This window comes from Chamaea fasciata, unplaced genomic scaffold (assembly GCF_029207755.1).
Source record: "Chamaea fasciata isolate MVZ Bird 193981 ecotype frontalis unplaced genomic scaffold, bChaFas1.0.hap1 SCAF_5, whole genome shotgun sequence".
Taxonomy (NCBI): domain Eukaryota; kingdom Metazoa; phylum Chordata; class Aves; order Passeriformes; family Sylviidae; genus Chamaea; species Chamaea fasciata.
Genome location: NW_027094090.1, coordinates 35,021,797 through 35,028,441, shown reverse-complemented (window position 1 = coordinate 35,028,441; position 6,645 = coordinate 35,021,797). Strand labels below are relative to the sequence as shown.

The 6,645-nt window shown below is 40.9% G+C and overlaps 1 protein-coding gene across 1 annotated transcript in view; it reads right to left on the bottom strand.

Moving 5' to 3' along the window:
• Positions 1-5,619: 5,619 nt before the first annotated feature.
• Positions 5,620-6,645, bottom strand: part of CPSF6 (cleavage and polyadenylation specific factor 6) — a 34,272-nt gene continuing 33,246 nt past the window's right edge. The window contains exon 11 of the mRNA XM_066183219.1: positions 5,620-5,845. The gene's annotated coding sequence lies outside the window, so the exon portion shown is untranslated. The remainder of the gene's footprint in view (positions 5,846-6,645) is intronic.

Sequence of the window (6,645 nt, the reverse complement as noted above, 5' to 3'; positions counted from 1 at the left end):
TATGTTAAAAGATTATATAATAAAATGGGTTGGATTGGGAGGAACCATCTAGTTCTTGCACTCGCCCCTGCTGTGGGCAGGGACACCTTCCACCAGACCAGGCTGCTTCAGACTCCCATGCAACTTGGCCTTGAATACTTCCAGGGGCGGGGCATCCAGAACTTCCCTGGGCAACCCGTTCCAGTACCTCACCATCCTCATAGTGAAAAAAATATTCTTAATATCTAGTGTATCATCTCCTGTTACGGAGAAAAAATAACTGAAAGGCAAATATGCAATAAAAGGGCAAATTGATGTAAACACACTGTGACCCAAAGAAGGCCAGAGCCTCCTTAAACAAATTTGCCAAAATAAAGGTAGAGAAAGTATTAACTAGCTGTTGCAAATGCCTTAGGGAGTTAAGTAAGATGGGAAGGGAAATAACAAGAGGGCAAGCAGTATCAACACAAAAATGAGATTAATATAATCTAGCCAAGCAGAAACTCAGGCAGCAATTTCCTTTGGAAACCCCTGGAGCAAGGGAGGAGCAGGATAGACATCCTACATAAGAAGTGCAGGAGCAAACACCCCAGACAGACCCTATGAGGTTTTAAGATAAATCATGGACTGCCCCAGGACAAGACTGAGCTTCATATCAGGCAGCATTTTCCAGTCTTTCTTGCTATTTTGCTTTCTTGTGTGGCCTTGCAATGAAGTATGGAAAGCTAAAACACTCCCACACAATTCCCAACCTGTTTTACCTTTAAGTATGGCAAATCGTGGAGATATAGGTTGATTGAAAAAGAAATTAATTCCTTTTTTAAACCTGATACAAAGATTTGTTCACCAAAAGAATGGTTAATGGATTTACTATCTGAATATTCACGGGCTTGAATGTTATTACCAAGATGGAAACAGATTTAAGAAAAGAAGTGGCAGAACTGGAGAAACTGGCACTGGACATGTGCTCTGTACCAACTGAAATAAAGGAAATCATCTCAAATGGAGAAGGCTTCATGGCAGTCACTGAATTTCAGAGGCAGATTGTGGGTATGGAGGGACAGCCTTTGTTGGAACATGTGGAATGAGAAAAATCTGCATAACAAGATGACATGGGAGAGACTAGAAATGGATAGGATTGTTTGAACTAGACCACATTAGGCAGGTTCCTGTCTCTAGCAAAGGGCTGGGAACACCCTGAAGAACCTAAGTGCTGAAATCTGCTTCTCCCAACCTGCTTTTGGGAGCTGCTGCACATGATATACCACCATGCTGTAACTGTTAAGCCCAGCCTCTGTCCAAGTGTGCAGTTTAGGTGAAGTATTTTCATATGCCACCGCTGCGAAAGGTAAGAGCCAGGTACAGGGAGCTGGCTGCTCCTCAGAGCTGGGCCCTTCACCTCCAGCTGTCCTCAGATGGCACATGCAACACTGGACACTGGCATACACAACAAATAAAGAACAACTTCCAGATTCTCAGCAAAATTGCCCTCAGCATCTTTACCCGGGTTAGGTCATTCCAAGACCTAATTCCAAAATTGTGGGGTTTAATTTTCCTTCTTTTTTCTTTTTCTTTTTTTTTTTTCAAAAGAGATGGTTACATTTGTATTCTTTGCAAGGGGATTACATACCATCTCACAGGAGCTGACCTTGCAGAAGTGTCACGTAGGACTTTCCTCAAATTTCTTCAAATCCTGGAAAGGACAAACTGACTGGGGGAAGACATCACCTGCTCCAAGATCAAGTGCAGCTGGAGGTAGCACAAACCTGGCTCCAGTAAGGAATGGCATACCACCATCTCTCTCACTAACCCTGACTGTTTTAACAGACTACTGATTTAATTTGATGGTAATGCGGTTTTGGCAAGTTGCTACTATTTCCCATAAATAAAAAGATGCAGTTTTAGAAACTGTCCCTTCTTCAGTAATATACCCAAGTGCCTCACAGTTAAAAATCTGAACTAGCTATTGCTGTAATTATAACAAAAAAGATGATAATGTAGAGGTTTAAGTTTTATTTCTAAATTCTTTTTGAGTAAAAGGCATAAAACTAATTTTAAAATATGATAAATTATTTAACTGAATGGAACAGGCAGGGGATAACTTGGAATTAAGAGGGCACAGCAGGAATCCTACATGACAAAATAAGTTATTTTTCTGAAGTATCATCCTGTTACCACTGCGAAATTAACACCAAGAAAATTTTCCTGGACTCCTGCTATGATAGAAGCCAGCCAGCAGATAGCTTTAATCTTATGGAGAATTTACACTTACATAGAGAAGCTCAAAATACAGCTTTTTAGAGCTGCTAATAAAACGCTGGCCTTCTCTGACTCTTTTTATTCTAAGTACTTTATATACTAAATAAAAGAACCCACCAAACAATTTAGACATTATTTTCAACAGTTTCTTCTGCACAGTTCTGTTAGCCATTCTACACTATTCACCATTTTCAATACCCTTACACTACAGGTCTTTGAGAAAGTAGGGGCTATGAACCTTCATCTTGCAAATATTCCAGGCTGAATCACTTTCAGGAAAGTGAGAACTGCAGTTTTAATTACATATAGGCTCCAATTAACTTTTTGATGTGGGAGCCCAAGTCCCTTACAACTTGACCCATGAATAAGAATTCTGTTTGGCATGAATGGTCTCTGTTTCTATCCCATCCCACCAGTGTGGAGCTATAACACATCCAAGCAGAGCCATATATTTTTAAGAGAAGCACAGTCTGCAGATTGTAAAAGGTGGCAAGGGTAGCTGCCTGTCAAAAGAAATAAATGGCTAATAGGGAAATGGGACACCAGTGAGCCTCAGAAACCACTTTTAAGTATAAGTAATCATTCTGAAATGCACTAACTCCATAGAGCTCACTGCTCCTTAAGAGGCAAATGGTGCCTGTTCCACAGGGGAACCCACCCATCTTCAGAAGGGTATTAGAGATGCATTCCACTACATGCAACATTTTATCTACCTGGGTGGACAGTATCTTTTTCCAGTGTCTTTACCATCAAAGACAGGTTTATAAGCCTTCAAGTATTTCAGTGCCAGTGTATCATATAGGGAAACACACATAGAAATTTAAAAGCAGAGCACTCAAAAGGTATTCAGACAATAAACAGAGACTTCTTCATGAGGTGTCAAGGAAAATACAGCTTGTTTACTATGTGCAAAAGGGGAGTAAAAAGTGACTCCCATCTTCTTAAATTTAGGACAGTTGAGGATTACTACACCTAGTTCTGCTGACAATGCAGTTAATGAGATTATTAAGTGGACAGGAGAGGGGGTTTTTTTGCCACTAGATGGCAGAAAGAGCCCTTTTACACTTCTTGATCACATCGACACCATTTTGAACATACCCTTACAGGACACCTAGGGCCTGTCTTCATCACTAAGATGCAAGATGTAAGAAAAAAATCTACTTAATGACTGCCAGAGCTAAGTAGATTCAAGTAGTTTTGAAAAAAATGTTCAGCAGTATATATTTTTTTAAAACTACCTGTTTACACTGGGTCCTTTCTGTAAAGCTGAGAAGCCTTGTTTGAGAAGAAATGAATTTTACTTACCACTTACACCAAGGGCACAGGATTTACAAGACTTCTAGCAGTCTGATGGGAAGCAAAGTCCTAAAAATTTTTTGCAACCCGTTCAGAAGAGATGCATAAACAGGTTCAGATTGAATTAATTAAAAGGAACCTTCTATCTGCAGCAAAGAGCTCTGTTTGTACTGGGTTGCATTTATTTTTCACACTCTCTCTCCAGGAACAGAAAGAATGGAGAAAAAAAGCTAGCAAATTTTTGATCAGTTCCTTGAACACCATATACTTTATGATTCAGCATTAAAAGCATGAGCTAATCCGCATCTGTCTTCTATATTACCCATTATGTTACACTGTGTCACTTCTCAAATTCACTTCACCCTCAAACTTAGTCTTTAAAAATCTGGCCAGCAGAAGAGCTTAACTGCACCAGCCCTTCTCTCTCCCTTATCCCAAGGACACCACCACATCTCTTGAGCTTGCAAGGCCCTTGACAAATATGCTGCATACACCAGCTGTCACTCACAGCACCACTTCTGCACCTTTCACAAACCCCTCCTTTCTGCTCCCGGCTAAGGAAGGAAATATATTCCCACTTTGTTCTCACTTTGGTCTCTCTGTTGTCTCTTTTGTACATCTCCCACCAAGTTACTCTTCCTGGACACAGAGCAGGCTTATCATGTCCCCATTCCCAGCCATTTACTTACATTTTACAGAAGCCATCACTTGCTTTTTTATCTTCCAAGAGGTAAAATAGCTAAAAATTCAATGCGACAGGTAAGTTTTCCTCCTTATGCAGTTCCAGTTCATCTGTCCATCTATTGCATAATAAAGTCTCCTGAGCAGCTGCAGCCTTACCTATACTCATAGATCATGAATGAGCATAAAATCAGAAATTCTTCACTATGTCTGGAGTAATCCCTGTTGTTAGTCAAATACATGCAGAAAGTAGTGTCATGCTTTAAGTACTTTAGGATATGTTAAGCCCATTGTCAGAGCTGTTAAGTGTGCAGACTACATTCCTTTAACAAATATGCTATGCTGACTAGGAGGTTATCTTTAGAAAAATGCTAACTTTGCAAAACTCCTTTCTCAATTGACTTTATATTTAGAAGCATGATACTGCAGGTCTTCCAGGGGACTCAGCTAAATCCCAATGCAAAACAGAGGTCCTGGCCCCAAAATCATTAAACCAGTTTTTCCTCACCTCGTGTGTCACAATTTGTTATAGTCCAGAATTTCAGGGTACTCAGGTGCCTGCACCTGAACTTCATGAAATAATGTTTGTAAAAAAGGCATCTTTGTGATCATGAACTACACACATACCTCTGTCTTCCTTTAGTCTGCACTGGACAAACTTACCTTTTCTAGCTTCATAGTCTTTGCTCTGCTTATTTGGGTGTTTGATTTGCTTTCTGCTGCTCCTCGCTTTTGCAGCTTACCATTTTTCATGAACAAGCTGCAGTATTATGAAACTGCCTCTGAATGATGAACTGGGAGAAAATTAAAAGGCAGAGAACAGCACTAATACTCCAAACCTGAGCATCTCTTTTCAGCCCAAACGTGTTAAAAAAGACACTTCCAACTCCTTACTCAGCCCCTACTTCCCTGAAGGTGCTCATGATGTCTCACTTCCACACAGACAAATTTTTAAAGCTAAAGCCTCTCTCTGATCAGTAACTCCTATATTGACAGAAAATAAAGCAAAATGCCAGCTTTGTGAGAGAAGAAACTTCAGTCGTGCTTTCAGTGAGGCTGGTGCAGAAAAGGTGCAGCAGCAAAAGGGAAGACTTCTCCTGTAAAAACATCTGGTGAACTCAGCCGTCCCATTGCCTGGCATGCAAAACCCACAGCAGTTGTGCACAGGAAGCCCACAGCCTCCTCACAGAAAAAGTTCCTACAGTCCAGTAATCTTCCTTCAACTGCAGTAAGTGTAAGAACAGAAGGCTCACAGAAGTGACTATTTTCAGCTCCCCTGCCAAACCTCACAAATGCCTTCCACCTCCCTCTCCTCCCAAAAAACAGCAAAAATAAGGGCCACACAGTGAGGCTACTGAGCCAAGTACAGCCATGTTCAGAACAGGTTTATCCTGGTGTGTGGTTTTCGGGTTTTGGCATTTTTATTTTGTTTCCAACAGTCAGAGTACATGATAGAAGGGAAGGGTTAGCTCTGTTTGCTGAGGTGGCAGAAAGGAAGCTTCTGCATCAGTTTCCACACTGCTAGGCACCGGAGACTCTCCAGTCAGCGAGAAACAAGACAATAATCTGAAGCTTAGATTCCACCAGGATCTCTCCCTCCAGCTCACCTAGGCCTCTTGAGCCTTTCAATCTGCAACAGATTGAAGACCTATTAAGTCTTTAGATTGAAGGTCTATGAAGAAGACCCTGAAAGAGGTTGGAGGCAAGGTTCTTAAAAGCAGAATTGAGCAAGAACATTTTCCTAGTAAGCATTATCAAATTATTTTCATGTCTGTAACTCAAAGGATACGACTTTCCCTAGGGACCTCTCATGGAAGAAAACAAACCCCATAATTGTGATATTACCTTCCCCATTCTCCAATACCATTTCAAAGTGTATCTTGATGGTCTTGTGTCCTAGTTAGTTGACCTATATTTGAACACCTCCACAATGAATTCATCCATGTACTACTGAGTCCTCACTGTGTTTATCTTAGAGTGTACATCCCATGTTTTGGGGGATAGGATGAGACACTGGTCTCACATTTCAGCAATTGGAACTACTGAACACCCTAACCTGGAGGAAAATTGCAGGAAGATACTTTCAAAATCAAGAGTTCGCAATGATTTTCCCCTCTGCTCTTAACACAGAAGGCAGTCTGGAGTCCCCTCAACCCCACCAGCCACAACCCAACATCATTTCCATCTGTCTAAATTTTCACGTGGTCAATGACCAGGCTACAACACACAATTATGTTAAAAACTCAGGTTGTTACGGTGAATTCTGACACAGTACAGTAAACCCAGTGGCCAAGTTGGCTTTCCTATCCTATTACTGCTTGCTATTTGGACAAATGATGTCTGAGCCCTTTAGTGTAAGTGAATGTTATTTCCATTATTGCAGGTTTGGAGCGCTACCCAAAGAAATTCAGGTTAATTTTCTAATGAACA